The following is a 20,190-nucleotide window of genomic DNA, read 5'->3' as shown; positions in this document are numbered from 1 at the left end:
CTTGTCCCCTGCCCCTTTCTGGGGTCAGCGGCAGCACCAAACTTCCTCCCTTTGTCTGGGCGGCCGCGGCTCCCCTGCACCCAGCCTGTCATTAAGTGCCGGCAAGCTGTCATCTAGTTTGGGCGGACTGTGATTTCCCCCGAGCCCCCGAGGAGGAGAGAGGGCGGGGAAGAGTTAATGCTTGGTTTGACCTTTTGAATGACTTCAGATACTTAGATCATCCCCCCGCTGGCTGACACACACACACATCCCCTCGTCTTCCTTCCTCGGCATCGCGCTCCGACAGGGACACCGCAAAGGGCAGATGGCTGCATTTACTTTTTCATCTGCCCTTTCCACCTTTAACGCTGCCCGGAGAGTGAGAGGAGATGGGTAAAGAGCTCGCTCTCTGCCGAGATGAAGGGCTGGAAGGCAGCCTGGGCTCCGGGAAGGGGCGAGGAGCGGGACCCCGGAGGAGTGTGACTGTGCTGGCTTCCCTCCCGCAGGCATACGCGACCCAGCATCACCGGGTGCCTTCTCTTGCGCCATCAAGCACAGACATAGGGGAGGCTAAAGTGCTTATTACCTCCTGTTCCCTCTCTGCGTCTCCAGACGGGTGCCAGGAACAGGTGCTCTCTAGCTGCACGACTCCAAAGGGGATGCAGCTTTCCAAACTCATCCTAGCTTCCGAAGAGCACCTTGGCCCGACCACTCTGTCTGCAAGGGAGTGATGTGCACATCTGTAATACTTTGCGGGATCAGGACCATGGGATGCGCAGAGAATGGCAGAGCAGCACCTGCCTCTGTACCTTCCAGAGGCTGCTTCGAGAGCCGAACGCTTCTGTAAAGAACAGGTTAACTAATGCCACAAATGTTTCAAAAATTCATATTCCCATGTAAATGATTACATTAACATAACCCTGAGGTTATGCCTATGAAATATTTAACGCACCAAAGTTTTGCAGGTGTGCTTTCTTCTCTTTCCATTTTTCCGGAAATGGTGATACCTACCTGCGAATACAAGTTCATTTTTCAACCTCCCGGTATTTCTTTTTCTACATTTCAGTATTTTATCATCACCAGAAATTCTTGACTGGAGTCAGTAAGTTCCAAAATTAAGAGTTATATATCAGGAAGATCACATGACATTTTTTGGGCATTGGTCCAGGACTATTCAACATTTTAAAATTTAAACATTTTCTCAGTTACTTTAAACGAGTTATAAAGTTAAGACAGCTGAAAAAAATTGAAAGGGAGGGAGAGAAAAGAAGGCGGCATATTTTGATTTAAAAAAGAACCTGTAATTTGCCTCCCACTTTTTCTTGGATGACTTTTACTTTAGTAGATATCTGTTCAGCACCAACAATAGTTTTATTGACCGCACTGGGACCTGATCAAGCCCTGGATTCGCATATATGCCTGGGTCCAAACTCCCAGATACCTCTGGGAGAGGTGCTACAGATGAGATCTGGGATAAGGAATGTAGTTTGGATAACAACCTCAGAAACTCTCATTAAAAAAGTGTTAGTTTGTCAATGAAAAGGCATATGGTACACACGAGGCCAGTGTAATGTTCTCCCATGCTACAGCGTAATTCCAACTGTCCAGCCTAGGAAAACCAGGAATGCTTAGAAGGGTTAGCGGTAATTAAATGGTGCGTCTCGCTGCTCGTCTGTTGTGTTTTCTTTGATTTCCCAAATGACAGGAAAAGTTGGCTAAGCCTCCACAATGCCGTATTTCACTGAGCAAGGAACTAGGCTTTCCGGGAAGGTACAAATTAGTCCATGCAGATTACCCCACAGATTATGAAGTCTTTCCTATTTACATTTCAGAACTGTTCTAACTCAGCAGTGCAATAATGGAAAGATAGGTCAGTCATGCCTCATACCACAGGGGGAACCTGCTTCTGGTCTGGGAGTCTTGAAGTGTAAGGATAAATCACTTAAATGAATCGACTTCTTTTTCCTCTCGGTTTTGCCCTCTTAACCTCTTTTTACAGTTATGGCGTTGCCTTTAAACAAGAAAGCCTGTTAGCATGTCCCAAGTTGTGGATGACACTAAATCCTTGTCAAACAGTTCTGACTAGAAATCTCAAAGCTGACCTTTCCCAACCGAGTGATACAGAGCCACAAATCCTCAAGTAGCTTTAAGGCACAATGCAAGTTCTGTACACTTTGGGCCAAATTCAATCCTGATGTAAGAAGAGGCAGTCCTCTTGAGTCTCTGGGAGCTGCAAGCTACTTTCATTAAGGTTGTATTTCACCCCTTGGGTTTATCCATGAAACCCTTTAGGATCCTTTGAGTAACAGCCACGGTAGCTGGGGCTTCCTGATAATATAGTATTTTAGCCACATAGGAAATGTTGCTCTAAGCATTATAAACGCTCATGTGAAGGAATAGCTTGAGAGACATGGAGATACCAAGAAAGGTGCTAATCATTTTATCCACATGTCCTTCAAACTGTCTTATAGAAGGGTCCCATTCTGCATCACCTCTTTTTGAATTCTCAGTCACTTTACTAGGGGTAGAAAACCGTGAATCTAAGGTGTCAACAAATTAGTCCTGTTGTCTGCCTGCAGCTCCAAGTCAAGGTCTAGCAGAGATGTCCTACACAACACCACCTGTTTTTCACCATTGACTAGTTTTTGCTCCAGAATTATAGGAAGATACGATCAAATTGCCTGCTCAGCATATTCTAAAGTGATATCAAACAAAGAATATTTGATAAACTTGTGGTCAACACACGCCTATATCTGGGAACTGGACTCAGGTTTGGGTAAGTTCCTATCCAAGAATCTACCTGTAGCAACATGCTTTTTAACATGGGACAGCTTTGTTCCTTCTGAGAACTGAAAGCCTCTGGTAACTTCATGAGACATTTTTAATATGCATATCAGCAAGATCAAGCTTGCCTGCAACAGGAGGCTGCTCGCACCTTTATCCCCCAGAAATCTATCAGCGATACTTTGCTGCCTCTCAAATCCACCACGGTTTATTGGTCTTGTCAGCAGTTTTAACAATCCAAACATCATGATTATAATGTTCAAATCTATTCGTTTTAAAGCTTTCCTATGGTGATGCATTAAAACCACTGAAGACATTTATTTCTAAAGTACTCATTATTAAATAAAATACTCATTATAAGTAATTTTGCAAAGAAGTCTTGAAGATGAATATTTTTGGTTAGTGTTCTGGAAAGAACAAGGTATACTGGCATTTGGAAGAAGTTATACAGCCTTTGACCCCCACCCTAGGACAGCGGCATAGTCAACATGGTCCCTTATTTGGAGTCTGTGTCTTTACGTGGCTTACATGCTATGAAAAGCCATTCAGATGGAGACCTCCTGGCAGTTGTTTTGACTGACTCTAACATGCTTGTTGATACTGAAATAGGTTTGTGGTTGATAAATAAGCCAACATCACCATTACTGGTGTGTCCTTCCCGCCAGTCTTACCAGATGCGTGGGGAGCTGAGCACTTCTGGAGGCTGAGCTAACTTCTTCATCTTTCTCATATTGCATGTGGCAAAGGCAGTAGCGGGAAGCTTGCTGTGGGCTGCACATTCTCTCATTTCCACAGCTGACATTTCCTCTACACACGGCTGGCGTTTCTCAGGAGTCCAGTGCAAGGTTTTCATAGGCCCTAAATTATTTATTTACAGGTCAAGTAATGTCTACCTCAGGGAACACAAATGATTAAAGAGTAGTTTCACAATGAAGATACAGGCTGTTGTTCCTCAGTGCACGAGTTCCTGGATGTCATTCGTCAGGTTCTACCTTTGTGCCCCTCACAAGCCACCACTGCATATGACCACCAGATGTAGTTGCTGCAATTGGCCAGTGTTAGAATAAAAATGTCTTCAGTTACGCTACAATCATGAACTTAAACCAGTTATATTTGGTAAGAAATGTCTTTTTGCTGTTAAGCACTGTAGCTTTAAGGCAAAATATTTTACTTGCTTCTTTATGGTCAATGACATCTTCTTCAACTACAGCCATGTGGGAGCAAAGGAGACGCCTTTGGCTTGGGGTTTATGTTTTTATAAGTGGCATGTGTAAGTAATGTATCAAGTATATAACAGTTCCAGCAGGCTGAAAATTTTACATTTGACATCAGCTTCATTTTTTCTATAAGGGTTAGGGAGGCAGCCATAAGGGGTATAGTGTTAAAGCTGGGTTGGGCACTGTTTAAATAGCTGTATTGTTTTAGTGTAACAGCACAAGAATATTGTGAATTTGTGGGTACCATATCAAATGAAAATAGGAAACTGTCTGAGGCCTGGCTAGAAATCAAATTGTTAGGGTATCCACTTATGGAGGAGGAAAAGAGATTTCTGCAAGATTAATCATATATAAAAATATAGCGCATAATAAAAGTATACCTCTTGCCTGCATAGCTGGATCCAGAGGACCGGAGAGTTTACTGATCAAAAGAAGCAATGACATTGTCCAGTCAGAAGGAAAAGGAGGTGCAAATGACAAATTATATTTCCTGGGTATTGACCTAGAGAATAGACCGGAATGAGGTCCTCACCTTCCTACAACTGATGCAAGAAATGAACTCACATAAACCGTAACATAAGTGAATAACTGTGACCATTGAACCTACTACAAATTTTGTTTAAAAACATGTGTTGGGTGGAGGCAGTGCTCTGTAGGAAGTATCAGATGTTAGTATAGTAAGTAACAGACCCTTATCCTTTTTTTTTTCTTTTTTTCTGAACAGCAGCAAGATAATCAGAGGAAGGGTAAGATGTTAAACTTTCCTTATAAAAAAATGACACTTGTTATAAAAATACATTTTAAGAGTGCAAGATATGCACATGATGTATTCTACAGCTGTTCTTTCAGAAGACAAGAAGGCCTGAAAAACTCTGGAGTCTAGTTTGTATGAGGAGCAGCAGACATTTAATTAATCTCAGTCCTAGAATTTTACAGCCAATATGTGGTCTCTGAACATCTCTGCTCTAGTTAGCAGAACATCTGTAGTAGAAAAACAGAACTTGAATAAATCCAAGTATTCTTGTACCCCTCCAAACCTTACTGCTTTTTATCATTTTTTCTTTAAATATTTTTCCAAAGATTTGTATGTTCAGCTTCTCCCTGTCCTCCCAGCTCCATTTGTGAATCTACACTTTCAGCCAGCTGTGTGCCTTAATATTTTTAATGAGACATGTCTAAAAAAAACCTAATTCTATACTAATTTAGCAGGCAAATAGCCTCCCCTCACTTCTACCCAAATCTCGTTTGTTCTGTTTTGCACATAGGCTGGATATATGTTCTTGCATATATTCTGAAATAGCTAGATCTGAAATACTGGGGCAAATATAATAACAAATGCCTCAAATGTTCTTCTTTTATTTTTTTTCAGGTCAAGTTTTCAGTTGATGCAAATTGGGATAGTTCCATGTGGGCAAACTGTTAGAGGCATAGCTTTATGAATTTACACATCTATAAATGATATTCCAGTACTGTAGGTGGAATATCTTTTTCCATGTCATCTGAGGCATAAACCAGAAAATGTACTTCCCTAGACTTCAAAGTTAAAACTGTAAGAGCGATTAAAGAAAAATTTAAAACAAACATTCCCTTGCCAGATCTCACCTGGCATTAATACACACGCTGCACCACTTAAGGTATCAAGTTCTGGTTGCCGTGTGCACAGATTTTTCCATCTGAATCCTGGTTGCCCTGAAACTTGGTGAGAGAGAAATTTGTGGGTCCTCTGAGGCAGGAGCTGCGGGGGGAGCATTGTCAGGTGGCACCACTGCCTGGCACAAAGCTTTCTTTGGCTTGTTCTCACTCAAAAGAGAAATCTTTGCCATGAAAGGGAACCGTGGAGAGCCTGCAGCTTACTGTCCTCACAGGTACTTCTGTAACATTAATATGCAAGTAGGAGCATTTTGTGAGTACTTCTTTCTTGTGTGTTGTGTAAGAAGGCATGTAGGTGCTTACAGGGTGCATCTAGGGTAGGATCATAGATGTGTTGTTGGAGTGACTCTCCCTATCATCTCCACTTACTGTGCTTTGGTTTGCACCAGGTAGCGGTCATGGACCACACAAACGGGTTTCCTTTGGGATGAAGATAAACCAGAATACATAGTCCCATGGGCATACAAGGCACAGGACTAGACTAGAAGTAGACCAAATAAAACCATCTAAAGGCATACTGAGTGGATATTGCGACCTTAGCACCAACTGTTCTTCTGTCCAGATCTCCTCCTATCCAGCTGCACTACTTCCTAGAGTGGACAGTCCTGCTACTGCTGTTGAGGAACATCAGAAGGACACAAACAGGCTGCAGTGTCAGCTGAAGGCTACACAATATACCTCTTAAGATGCAAATGTTTTAGACACTTTTGCAGGCTAGGATGCTCTATGAAGAAATGATAAGAGAACGCATATGTCAGACAGGGAGGTAGTTTTCTGAATATATTTTACTGTCTTTAATGATTAGCGCGTGCCTTGTAATGCAGGCACTTCTGTCAAAAGGGCCAGGAGGTCCATGTAACATTTTAATGCTATGTTAGTCTTATTTTAAGGGCTTAAATGGGTCTCAAATGGTGCATAAGGCTTATGCTGGCCTTGGGCATAAGGGCACAATTCACCCTGAAAGAAGAGACCAAACATAAGTCTCATCACAGCTGCAATATTCATTTCTGGAATGCACCCAGCAGGTCTTATCCAAGTCACTACAGACAGGCAGTTTGAGTTTTTCCAGTTCCTAACGATTACACAGTATCCTGGAGTCAGTTGGACAACTTCCACCAAGAGTGAAACTCTTTGTATTTAATATTCCCCTAAAATAAAAGTGGTATAAGAGAAGGGCCTCAGTCTTTTTCTTCTTTTATTGCTGTTGTTGAAAAGGTTTAGCCCACAGGGATTGGAGCACTGGGCAAAACTACAAAATATGCAGTACATCCTGTTACACCAAAGTGGGCAGATCCTCTCCCGTAACAACTAGACTGGTACAATGGAAGACTTTGTCTAGTTTTCCTGACCATACGGTACTGTAGCGTGCATGGTATTTCATTATGGTTTCCATTTCAGGAAGTTAAATGGTGGAAATCTCTAAGTATCATGACTCCATTTTCACCATTGTTCCGGGAGGGGTTGTGTTTAAAAGGAATGGATAAATCTCCCTGGAGCTCTATTACATGATACTGCAATGTACCACAGGAAATTATTTCCCTCTTTACTGGACATCCAGAATATCATCAAATATGAGTCTTGAAAATCTTCAGCAGCCATGTTGCAAAGAAATGTGCAAGGCAAAAACAAATGAAGTGCCTAGCGGACGTAACATATGGACAGAGCAGAGAATGTCTTGATCTTATGTTTATCTGAACAACTGGTCCTTTCAAAATCCATCTATGATGATCTCAGGCAGGAAAAAAGCCAGAGCGGGTCCACTAGACACCACCACTACCTCCATTATACATCATGCTACAAAATGTCATTCCTATCTCTTGTGACCCAGAATAGATTTACAAAGTAGTATACAAAACATGCACCCATAGAGGCAGCTGCCTTTTGAGGTGCTAGGAGAACAGGACAAGAAACCTCTAAATCAACCCAAACTTTTGCTCTCCTGTGTAGTCTGAGTTACAGAGATTTCATCATAGCCTCGAGGCTGTTTCCCAAATTACCTACTGTCTCTCAGAACCCTCCAGCTTCTCTGTTCCCTTGTCTGTAATATTTTCAGATTTTTTTTCTCCCAAGAGGACATTTTGAAATGTGCATGTCATGGTCCAGATCATAACCACACCAGGCAACCTTCTTTCCTCCCTGATGTTTACTGGGTTTTATATTCTCCAATATGAACTGAAAAATGTGTGTACTCAAGCCCTTGCCAACGAACAGCATGACTTTCCATGGTTCATAAAAACTCACCCATCCCCTGTGTAGGAAAACCATTCTCCTTTGCACAGAGCAGGAGTTCACTACATCAAAACACGGAAACCATATGGTGACATGTTTTAAAAGAAAACATAACAAAACAATGTCACACCCATGACCCTTCCCAACAAAAACCCACCCTTTTAATCCTGGAAAACTGACCAGTGCAATCACCTGGTCTACCACAAGGTTCTGATTGTCCTTGTGAGAGGAAGGATGTGTTTGGCAGATGTAAAACAGTCGGTTTTCAGCCTTGCCACCTTCTTCTTTGGTCTCTGACTTATGCTCAAGGCAGGGGAAAGGCAAAGGACATTAAGGGGTAGTTTGTGCTTGAGCCTTTTCCCCTGCTGTGGCTAAGAAGCTCTCAAACCTGAGCCTCCGGCAGAACGTGCAGGAGTGTGCACATAAAGTTTGGAGTCAATGTACATTAGGGCTTGAGAAGGGCTATGTGTTCACACCCAAAATATTCATTTTACCCACTTAACTTATTAAAACCAAGATTTTGATATTTCCAGGTGTCGTGGTTTAGGCCAAATTGGCTACTGGGGACCTGGGGGACCCCAGATAGGACCAACAGATGCTCTCCTCTACCCCTCTTCAAAGAGAGGGGCAGAGGAGAAAAAAGAGATTTACGAGTTTAGAAGGAACTAAACTACTTTAATGAAATATTAATAATAAAATAATAATAAAAAAAGAAATATATACAAAACCGTATCAAGCTCCCGAGATTACAATCACAACACTGGCTGGCACTGGGGCAGTCCCAGGCTGGACTCAGTGATGGACGGGAACTGGATTCCGGGTCTGCATTCAGGATCGGGATCGCAGGCAGACGAACAGAGTCCTCCTCAGACATCGGCCATTGCAGGAAGAGCGCTGACCCTTTGATCCCTCAGCCTTTATACTGAGCATGAGGCAGACAGGATGGAATACCCTTGGTCAGTTTTGGGTCACATGTCCTCTCTGCTCCTCCTTGCAGGTGGGACCCCACTGTGCTTTTCCACTTCCGACCCTCCAATGGGGCAAATAACAAAGTTGTTTGGCCTTGGTTGTTATAGCAGTAAGTATAAGCAAGAGCCTGTCTGGATACCATGTCTGGGCATCAACTATAAACATAGGTCTTATCACTCTGAGAGAGTGACCATTGTCTGCACAATATGCTGTTAATTTTAGTTGTTAGAGAGGCCCAGCTAAGAAACGAAGTTACTGACCAAAATTGGTTCTGTTTTACCTCAAACCAGAACACCAGGGAAGAAATTACAGGCTTTGCTAAGGTGTTCCAGTGCTGGAGAAAAGCTGGAGAAAGCTGGAGTGGGACTTTTTACAAGGGCATGTAGTAATGGCATGAGGGGTAATGGCTTCAAACTGGAAGAAGGTAGATTTAGATTAGATATTAGGATGAAATTTTTCACTATGAGGGTGGTTAACCACTGGAACAAGTTGCCCAGGGAAGTTGTGGAGGTCCTGTCCCTGGAAGTGTTCAAGGCCAGGTTGGATGGGGCTTTGAGCAACCTGGTGTAGTGGGAGGTGTCTCTGCCCATGGCAGGGGGGTTGGAACTAGATGATCTTCAAGGACCCTTCCAACCTAAACCATGCTATGATTCTATGATTCTATGCTTATGTTCCTTCTAAACTTGTAACTAACTGTTATGCCTTAACAGTTAGAAAGTTGCATCCGACTTCTAATCTGAATTCATTTAGCCACAGTGCCAAGCCATCACACCTTGTTAAACTTTTGCCTGCTAGTCTGAGGAATCTGCTACTTCTTTTTCCTAGTCAGTAAAATTATAGATAATAACCATGTCACTCTAATATTTTCTTTGGGAAGCTAAAACACAATAAAGTCATTTTGCCTATGCAAAGACCTATTTTTCAGTATTTCAGTCATTCTCAGGGTCCTTGTCTTAGCCTCCTTCAATTTATCAAAATTCTCTCTAAGCTGTGGATATTGCAGCTGGACAAAGCAGTGCTGCTCAGGACTATAAAATACACGTACAACTTGACTTGCCATAACTCAGGAGCTCACATTAGCTGATTAACAGCAGCAGCTTCTCCCTTTGCTTTTGCAGAGTCCCTGCTTCTCTGGAGAGAATGTTCTTCTTCTAAGGTCATGGCTTACAGTCTTTGTTTCCAGATATACTGCTCTGCTCAGTATTTTAGTCTTCAGGACACTAAATTCTTCATGTCAGTGCCCAGCCCATTTTAAAGCTTAGACTGCCTCCCTTTTTTTTTTTTTTTTATGATCTTATGTCTATTTCCAGGTCACCGATAAAAATATTAAATTGTGTTGTGCCAAGAATTGTGTTCTTTGGTATGCAGCAGAAAAGTCTTGCTTGATAATAAGCGGTTCTTTACAATCACATGTTGAGGTCTATCAGTCTCCAGTACAGTCAATGTTTGCTGCATATTTTCTACGCCTAGGCAAATCCACATCAACCACACTGAGCAACTACACTGTAATAAGGCTGAATAATAGTTCTCTGTTGTATAGTCACTTCCTTCTCCTTATCCTCTGTCTGTTGGAGTGTTTGTCATTCAGGCCCAGGGCTGCCGTCTAGAACATTGCTGTTGGGGTCCCGCAGAGCGAAGTCAGGCTTCCTGAGTAGCGCTGACGAAGACGTGACCTCACTCCAGCTCTGTTTTTTCTGCTTGTACACATTTCTACTTAGAGGGCTCAGATAGCACGTCCCTCCCGTACTTCACCAAGACATAAAAAACGCCGTTCTTTCCTCTTTGCATCTTCTGAAGAACTCTCATTGCAGGGTTGGTTTTTTTTTGTGTGTGTCTGTCTTAGAACATGTCTACACTTTTGTGTCGTCTTTAACTCATCACTCCACTCATTGGTCCAGTTCAGACCAATTTCTAGTGAAGAGGAATACAGCAGTCTCATTTACTGTTGGGTTTTAAGTATTAAGGAGACAACAGTTAGTGGGTGAGAAAAATCTGCATATCCTTGACAAAAAGCCTTAATGCATATCATTGTGCAGAAGCTGTACTTTTCCTTGGAAGAAAAGGCTGAGTGAGGCCCTATATTATGTTGTGGTTTTTTGGTGCTTTTTTTTTATCTGTATGTTCATTTACAGTGATATGGAGTAGTCCCCATTATAACTAGCCAAGGAATTACCATGCAGCAGAGTCTTGCTCCCAGTTTGCACATATGGAAATGAATGACTGCACAAAATGCAAGGCAGTGGCATATCAGACTGTCTATTCTCTGCAGGATAACCCTCACGGACCTTTCTCCTCTCTCATTTGGCTAAACCTGTTTTAACAAGCACCTGGAACTGTTCAGCTCAGATGTTCTTGCTGTTCCTGCTCTGTAAACCCAGAGTGACTCCTTTGCATATTTCTCTTGAAGCAGGGACTCGCATGGGGCAGAGGAAAAATTCCAAAACAAAGCAAGCAGACGCTGTGGGTCCGTGAAAGCCACATGAAGTTGGAGCTCTGATGGCTTTCATTATGTTGTGGTGCGAGTACCCAGCGTTCACATGGCCTGATGAATTTTAGCAAGTTCTGCCATTATTTTGAGTTTCCGACTCTTTCTGCAGATTTGAAGGCGCTCTGTGTGCATGTATATTTGCCTGCACAAGGGGATTTTATTTTATTTTTTAATGTTGGAAAGCAAAACACTCTCATTCTTCAGCCTCTGTACTGAGACTTTGCTGGGCTACCAGGGAAACACTAGGAGGGTTATTGGCCAATATCTCTTATAGTAAAAGTTAGTAATGTTTCCCAGTAGTAAAGGTTGTGGGAAAGACATGAATTCCTTTCAAGTTCTGAATCAGATTCTTTTTTTTTCTTCAACCCATTCCTCAGATCTGGGGAATTCCAAAAACAAGGGTTTTCATACTGAAACCGAACCCATCTATATTGTTAATGGAACTGTCAAACTGCTGTTTTTACAATGTGTGATTCAGAGAACTCAGCCACCCACATGCTAACTGTAACCACAAGAGGCAACACTTCAGAGCATCCTATCTGAGAATCCATCTATATGGACATTTCAGACAGACCTGAGGCTCCTTTGCTTATGCTTCGAACTACCTGGATGTGAGCCAGCTCTAGTTTAGAAGTCCTGCAGACATGTTAGCTCAGTTCTGTGTTTGAGCTAATATCAAAGCCCTTGCAATCATCTGGGCTGAGATGATGCCTTGTAGGTAAACCTCAGTCCTCAGGTGATTGAGAGCTGTGTTGCCTCCGTGGATGTCAGAGGAATTTTGCCTCAGAAGAAAAACATGTAAGGGAGTACGTGGTTTTCTGCTTTCTGTTCTGCATGGGGCATAACCATTGCTCTTGCCCAACAGACTTTTCTACAGAACCGATGCTTAGTCTGCAGTCAGTTTCAGGGAGCCTCCTGGCACCCAGCAGCCTCCCAGTTGAACACGAAGCAGCTCACCAACAACCCCCACCCTGGCTTTCTCTCCCTTCCTTTGTACCCACTCAGGCCTGGCCAAAATCCAGTCCACAGCTGAAGCCTGTAGGAGTCCTTCCCCACCGTACATACTTTACAGATATAAAAAAAATAAGACTTGCATCAGAAGAAAAACAACCAGAAAACCCCCGCCTGCAGTCCCGTGTCACACCCAGAAGCGATATCAAGGGCTCTTGGCTCTCAGTCTCGGCAGACAACAAGTTTGCACCTGAATCATTTGGAAGCAAAATCTTTTCAGGAAAAAGGCATCCGGTCCAAAGTATAGTATCAATTCCTTTGTTTAGTTTAGCTGAATCCCATGGTTTTGCATTTTCATCCCTCAATCCTCCCTACCAGAGAAACAAATCTCCGGTAATTTGAACACATGTATGCTCTTCCCTAACTCCCAACACTGGTAACTTGTTCCATATTCTCAGTACCATTTGCATTAAATAGTTCTGCCATGTTTCCTCCTTGCTCCAAATGCAAAGAAACAGATGGGTAAACAAAGTAAAGAATGGCTATGTCTCACTGCACTTGATTTTTTGTTTGAAATCTCTGCAAACTTTGGGACTAATTAGGTCATTTTAAAATGAGGGAAATTCCTGTGAAACATTTTTTTTACTTCTTCAAACAAAATGAAACATGGAAGCATGCTGGATTACAGCATGTAAACTGATGTGGAGATAAGATAGGCTTTGTTTTGTTTGAGACTCACAAAGATACTTTAGGTAAAGTTCCTTGTTGTTAGCAGCCTGCTTACTGTGCTGAAATGCAGTTTAAAGTTATAATTTACCAGCTTTTTTCACAACACTTATACAGCAGTAGGAGGAAAGTGGTAGGAAGTCTTTCTATGGGAGGTTTGCTGAATGATTATGAAAATTTTGTTATACTTAAAAACCAGTGCAGAGTAACCTTCTGCTGTTTTGTTTTTTTTTTTTTCCTGAAAAGTCAGACCCATGGAGGACTGTCTTTCACATTATGTTGATACTGTCTGTACCTTTGAAAAACCCACCTAAAAATGGAAACAGAAATAATTAAGCCTCTCTTCTGTAAAAGGGTGTACTCCAAAGGGTTGTTAGGTAGTCTTTTAATCTGGGGCTGAGACAACTGGTATTTTACTGACTCAGGCGACAGTGCTTAATGATTGTTAACAGTATCTGGTGACTGTGAATCTTCAACCTGTGTTTGCTTTGCTTTCTGTTTTGCCTCTGACTGCCTCCACTAAAGAAGGCAAGAAAACCCAGCCGAAAGGCTGGGAGATCTTTTTGCAAAACCTCTGCAAAAAGGCTGGGAGATCTTGGTGACCTTTTGGTGCGTGCCTTACACTCTGCCCTTTCCAGCTCTCCTACCTCCAGTGAGCAGCTGTTTTCTTAAAATGTCACTAACCACTGCTGCCTCTGGATTCCCATTTCTCTCCATCGTGGGCACATCATGTCCTCTGCTTGGGCAGCACAAGTAGTGTGGCTTCCTGCTGCCCTGGCTGTGTCGGTCGGCTGGTTCTTTCCACCTCTTTCCTATGGCCAAGAGGCTGTTTGCCTCCAGCAGCATCCCTCAGGGAAGGACATGTTTGACTTGTTGCTCTACCTGGAAACCCCTCACTGCCACAGAGCTGTGGAGGGAGCAGAGATGAGATGGGACCTGCTTGTTGTTGGAAAGCAGGAGACCAAAATAACTTCACAAAATAAAGAAGTTGCCTTCAGCTTAATGGCTACAGGTTATTTGGTTTTTTTTGAAGGGCTGGGACCTTTTCTTGTTTTTTTAGCATGAGAACAATGAAAGTTCCTCAATTAAAAATAAATACAGATTTGCTATGTGGAAAGATTAATTTCTGCTTCCATAGATTAAAGAGACTCCAACTTTTGAAGAGAGGTTTTCTAGAAACCGGACAACTCTCCAAGTGAAGGCCCACAGCAAAGTGGTCTTGAAATATCCAGTGCCTCTTGTATATAGATAAAAATCTGTAGATGTTCTGGTTTTAGCACTGTGCTTGGTAAATACGCATTTTCAAAAGCTAGTTTTTTATATCCTGACACTGCTATGCTTCTTTATTGCAAACTTCTCCAATCCTCCTCTGGCCACCAAGTAGTCACAGCAGGAAGCTACACAGATTCAGTAGATAAACACAAAATCAGGCTAATAACAACTGAAATTCTTCATAAAGGGACTCACACCAGGCAAGGAGCCTGGATGGCATCTCTTTCTCCCAGATTCTCTTCTATCAGAGGATTTGAGACTTACAGTCATTTGCTGCAGGGCACCGCAGCACAGGGAAGTCCATCTTACTCTTCTTTCCAAGCCAAGCAGCTGAGAAAAGCCGATATTGTAACATCAGGTGGTGTGGCCGGAGTCACGTGGAGAACCTGGTCTGGAGGAACAAACCCCTGTAGTCCAGGCGAGCCCAGTAACGAAGCTGTTTTCATGTCGACAGGGACAGAAAGTCACCTCTGTGAGTAGCCAAGGACGGATATAGCAGACTGACCTGGGAGCACTGTGACCCCCATTATAACAAATTGTTTCGTCTGAGACCTACCGACAGCCTGTAGAACAGGAGAAGACCAGGCTGCAATCCAGGACACGGCAGATGCGAGAGCCGGGAGGATTGTCCTCGAGGCTGGGGCTAGCGAGGAGCTGCCTTGGCCCCTCACCCTCTTCCAGTCACCCTGCTGGTTACACAGACCCCGCTGCGCCCCAGGCGCGGATGCAGGACAGCTGCCTGTCAGCAGGGAACCTTGAAGGCTCTAAGGATCTTCTGGCCCCCTCATTAACCACTGATTGAATCCCCCCATTACTTCATTACTGCTCAGGGCCTTGTCTTTCCCTCTTTTTACTACGTTTGGCATCAGGTTTTCAGCCCTTTGGCTTGCAGATTCACCAGTGATCAAAGCACACATAAAGGAGTGAGCAGGCAGGCTGGTGTCATGTCAGCTGGGCATCCTGGCTGAACCATGGGATGCGGAAGGACCTCGAAACTGAGAGAAATTAAGTCTTTTTCAGAACTCAGGTTTTCTTTTCTTTTGTTTCAGGTCTTGGGCTTATTCAGGATGTGTTGCATATGGCAGACCCTTATCCAAACTCCGTAAGCATCCAAACTTGCAATGAGCTTGAGTTGAAGTACCTACAAATTATGTGTATGGGAACTTTGGGGAAATGACAGCAAAACCTTCTCTGCAGTTTCTCACACTCACATTCCAGATAAGTGCCTGAGGCCTTTCTGCAAATCCTGAAGGGCACTGAAAGTCACTGAGAAATGGCTATGGAGTTTTATAAAAGCCCAACTAATTTAGGAATATGTTTAGCAATCCTTTAGAACAGTGTGCTTTGGAAAGTCCCAGCAGTGTGGATTTATCATTCCAAATCAGAGACGATTGTGGAAAACCTGTGAAATATCGAGTCTTTTTAGTTGTCCTGGAAGTCTCCAGCTAGCATATTTTCCCTTCTTCTGCATCCCTGCATCATTTTTTTTTCTCAAATCTTGGAGCAAAAAGAACTCTTTTGTACCCAACCAATTCAAGAGCAGTTTTCTTACATATGACACTACATGTCTAAAAACATGTGCCTCTTGAATCTATTAAAATTACTGCTATGACATTGAAAAGGTTCTATTTCATGCATTTGATATTAGGACTATGCTGACAGATCTACAGTTTTGCCTAATAACAGTACTTGAAAAAGTAAGATTTCACTAAGCATTAATTTTACAGGACACAATTTTATTTTTATCATTCTGTTTGCCTAAACAAAAGCAAACTTGCCTTGCATAACTTTTCCTTTACTGATGTTAGTTGTACAAATATTTACTGACTCACCTAAGCCAGGGTTTCAACTAAAACAGTTTTTATCCAGCTAAATAAAGTAATTTAAATGGTCATATACCATTATAAAGAAGAATTTTCACATATTTCAAAACATAAGTTTTACTTTTGGTGAATGGGAGGGTAATTTGCTACATTCCATCTCAAACTATGCTTTACTTTATAATTCAGTAAATAAATTCATTTTGCTACCTATCAACTCAAACCCAATTTAGACAGCATTGGTCAGCCTGTTTAGAAGCTCATTCTGCTGTTTTTGTCCAGAGTAAAAGGATGAGTAAAATGTCTCTAAAGGATGTTTTATCTAGGCTGACATTGTGAAGTGAGTGCTGTGGGTTTTTTTTCATTTATTTGTTTTGCCGGAGGTGTGGACTTGTAGCCAGGTTCCCAAATAATGCAAAAATATAATCTCATCAGTGAAAAGATGCACAGCGTACAGCAGTCTTTGTTTTAACAACAAGCAACTGGGGAAACTGGAGGAGATCCATCCCACAGAAGGAAGGGGCAAAGGAGGCACCCATTGTGCAGGCTGGCTGAGAGGCCGTGAGCATAATGTAAGCTCCATTTGTAAGGATTTTTTTTTCTCCTGTTCTCTCATTTTAGCTTTGGTTTAAAAAAATAAAATAAAAAGGTGTAATGCCATTAGTCACAGCTTTGTTAGAAGGAAGCCAGCACTAAATCTGTTCCTCCTAGGCTCTGCTTTATATTTTGGTGATGTGAAAAATGGGATCTGAATGCAAATCAGCCCATTGCTTATTCTGACCTTCTTTTTTATTTTTCTCTAATTTTTTAGTTGAAACGTAGCAGTGATTGTCTGTTTCTAAAGGCATGATTAATGAGAGCAGCCCACGTCCTTAGCTAAACTGGGAATGCCTCCTTGACATTTTCCAAATCTGCACCAGATACAATATTCCCTGAACTGCAGAGGAGTCATCCAGCTGACCTCAGTGGTTTTGAGCGCAGACCCAAGGTGTGTGGTGGAATGTGTGGAAGAGAGGATCTGGATCAAATTCCTCTTTAGTGTCTATTTTATAGAGGAAGGAACTGGTTAGTGGGCCTTCCCACCTCAGGTCCCAGTTCTCAACCATTTCATCATCCAAGAAAGGGAAGAGAGTTATGAAAAGTCTCTAACTGCTGTTTTCAAAAGAAATGCCTTTCTAATGCCTCTGCACTAGAACCATCTGTTCTTATTTATGAAGTTTTCCATATACAAGAGGATATCGCACATTTTCATTCTGGAGAGCTTATTCTCGATTAAAAATAAAAATAAACAAACAAACAAAAAACCCCAAAACAACACATGAAAGAAAAAAAATAATCTCACGCCATGGAAATGTCTCCAAAGAAAGTGAGAAAGGGTGCCTGGCTTCTTGGTGAGGTCACGTCACCCAGGCTGGCCCTGGTTCAGCAAAGCACTCAAATGCATCCGTAAGCCCCGTTCGCTCCAGTGGGCCATTAAGCCTGGATTTACCTTGGACTTTCTGTAACAGCTGCCGAACAAAACTTGTAGTACTGCCTCCCCACAATGATGCAGGGAGAAACCTGATTAAAGCTGATGTAAGAGACTACTAGTGAAAGCCAAGTGCTCTGTACAACAACAAGTTTTATTGATCTCATAAAACTCAGGAACTCTTCTGTTAGCCAGCCACCTATTTTTGACTGCCATATACAAACAGCTAATCTACTGTTCACGTATCTGAAGACATAGAGCACTCTTGCAATATGTCCCAGCATTTAAAGTACGCCGTAAAAGAAACATCAGGACTCTCTTCACTTGTGAAGCTACATAAAGCTTGCGTTTCTTTTGGCTATGTCTGAGAGCATTTAGGCTGCCAAAGGTTACTCTGGCTGCTGATTGCCTGGTGCTTTTGCACCATGCAGCAGGGGTGGTAAGGTTGAAGAGCCTCTGCAAGTGGTAACAGCGCTAACTGCAACCCTGAATTGCCAGGATAAACTCTCCTCTCTCCGTCGCCACTGACCGCTCTTACATAGCTCCCTAATAGTTGAGCAGGGAATGAACCACTTCAAGTTTTAAAGTTGTGCTGCTTTTTGGAGAGTAGTCAGGCATGGGAGACTTCCAAGTTGGCAGTATGGAGAAAAACAAGGCTGTAGTAGAAAGTGACCTAGGATGGTGGAGAGAAAAAAGATGAAGTAGGGAAGTCACATTTTGATATGTCACCCATTTAATCCATTATTATTACCTGTATAGTTATATTTATTTATTTACAGAGTGACTCAAATTTGATTCATTGCCCTTGTCCTGGTTGTGCAGGGGGATAGCTAGTTCCTTGCACTGACAGGTTTCAACTTCAGCTGAAATCAGATACTAGAGGAAATGAATTGGATTTATGCATGTGTAGAAGGGTTGCTCAGGCAGGATCTATGTTTATTAAAGCACTGTCTGGCAATTCTCATAGGGTGTCTCTATAACTTGTAAACCTTTAATACAAAAGGAGATTCAAAACACAATCAAGAATACAATGGGGTTTACAGGTTCACGAAGTTATTCATCTCCAATCCTATAATCCATCCTTATGTGGTGACTTGCCTGATCCTGGTCTGATTCTACAACCCTATTCATATGAAAATACATATGTTCATGTGAATAACTTTAAAATCAATGCTATTTTATTATATGGTTTATACATTTCAGAATCAAACCTTCTGAGAAAAAGACAGTATTGTTTGCAGACAAAATAGTCAAGACAGCAAAGTATTACTTACACTTAAATGACTGAATGGGGGACTATGTAAGAATTTCTTTCATATGGGGAAACCAGTGCAAACATAATATTTCTAAGGTGAGGGGAGAATGCTTAAAAAAATGTTCACTTGAATTTAAAGGCATAAAAATAAACCTTGGAGAGTTGTGAAGGGGTCATCTAGTCCTCTGTTGAGGATGGGCTTGTAAGTGAATGGATGAAAGGAAAACTTTGTCTGGTATTAATTTACTAGTTGGTGATTATTTCTCACATTTTTAGAAGAAAAAGACAGATCTGTTACTGTATATGGCCCATAAAGGATGTCATCAGCGTGTGATTTCTTTGAATACTTTTTTTTCTCAATGTACACAATGCCTTTCCATTTCTGAACCAAAGATAATTTTTGTTGCCTGGGTATCCTAGTACGAAAAAGTTACAGTGAGCAGGTAGTTATATTTTCATTTGTGTTTAATTGCTACTACTTATGCTATTAAAAAAGGTATTCTTTGAACATGTTAGACTCCCTTGCTCAACAATGTTATCAGTTATTCAAGGCAGATAATTTGTGAGCAAACACAGAGTACGTTTGGGATGAAAAAACTATAAATCTGCAGTATCTAATAACATGGCTTTGTTGAAGAAAACGTAATTTGGAATTACGAACCTTAAATACAAATTTGTCTCCGATATCAATAAAACCTTTTCCCTAGGAAGAGCTTATTCTATGGCAATCAACTTCTCTTCTGAGCCTGGAAAGAGAAACAGTTTCTCACTCCCACTAAACTGAATCCCAAAACACAGAATTTTCACCTTCCCACCATTGCTGATCCAGTCTCTGGAAGAGATTAAACTATAGAAACTTTAACTAGGGAGGGCTCACAATCCTTGAGCCTGCTTAGTGAATTGCTTGAAACAACAGATTCTTGGCACCAAAAAATATTTGAGATGCTCTTTCCATTGCAAAAAGGATTAATAATAACCAAAGATTGCTGGTGAATTTCTCCAGAGTCCTTAAAGGGTGGAAACAGTGTGTAGATGAGGTAGAACCTATCCCTACTCTCAGTATTTAAAACCCTGCTGGGTACTCATAGTCTTTGAAATGTCTGCTTTTAATTATGCACACTGCCTTTCTGCCAGATAGCAGGTGGAATAGCTTTCAATGCAAGTGGGAGCTAATATAAACTCCTCTCAGCAAAGTCTCTTTAAGAGGATTCTCTTTCAAGGTTGCCTGTATCAAGTTGAGACTCTAGGTGCGCGCAAGAGAGTATTCTACTTTCAGTTAATTGCACAAGAAGCAAGGTCTTCTTCTATGTACTGATAAAATGCAGTAAAACTTAAATTTCCCCTGCTCCTCTGTTATCTGTCCACTAGCTAGCTCTGTGGCT

This window comes from Charadrius vociferus, unplaced genomic scaffold (genome assembly GCF_000708025.1).
Source record: "Charadrius vociferus isolate BGI_N301 unplaced genomic scaffold, ASM70802v2 scaffold201, whole genome shotgun sequence".
Classification (NCBI taxonomy): Eukaryota; Metazoa; Chordata; class Aves; order Charadriiformes; family Charadriidae; genus Charadrius; species Charadrius vociferus.
Note: the sequence above shows the minus strand (reverse complement) of the source record.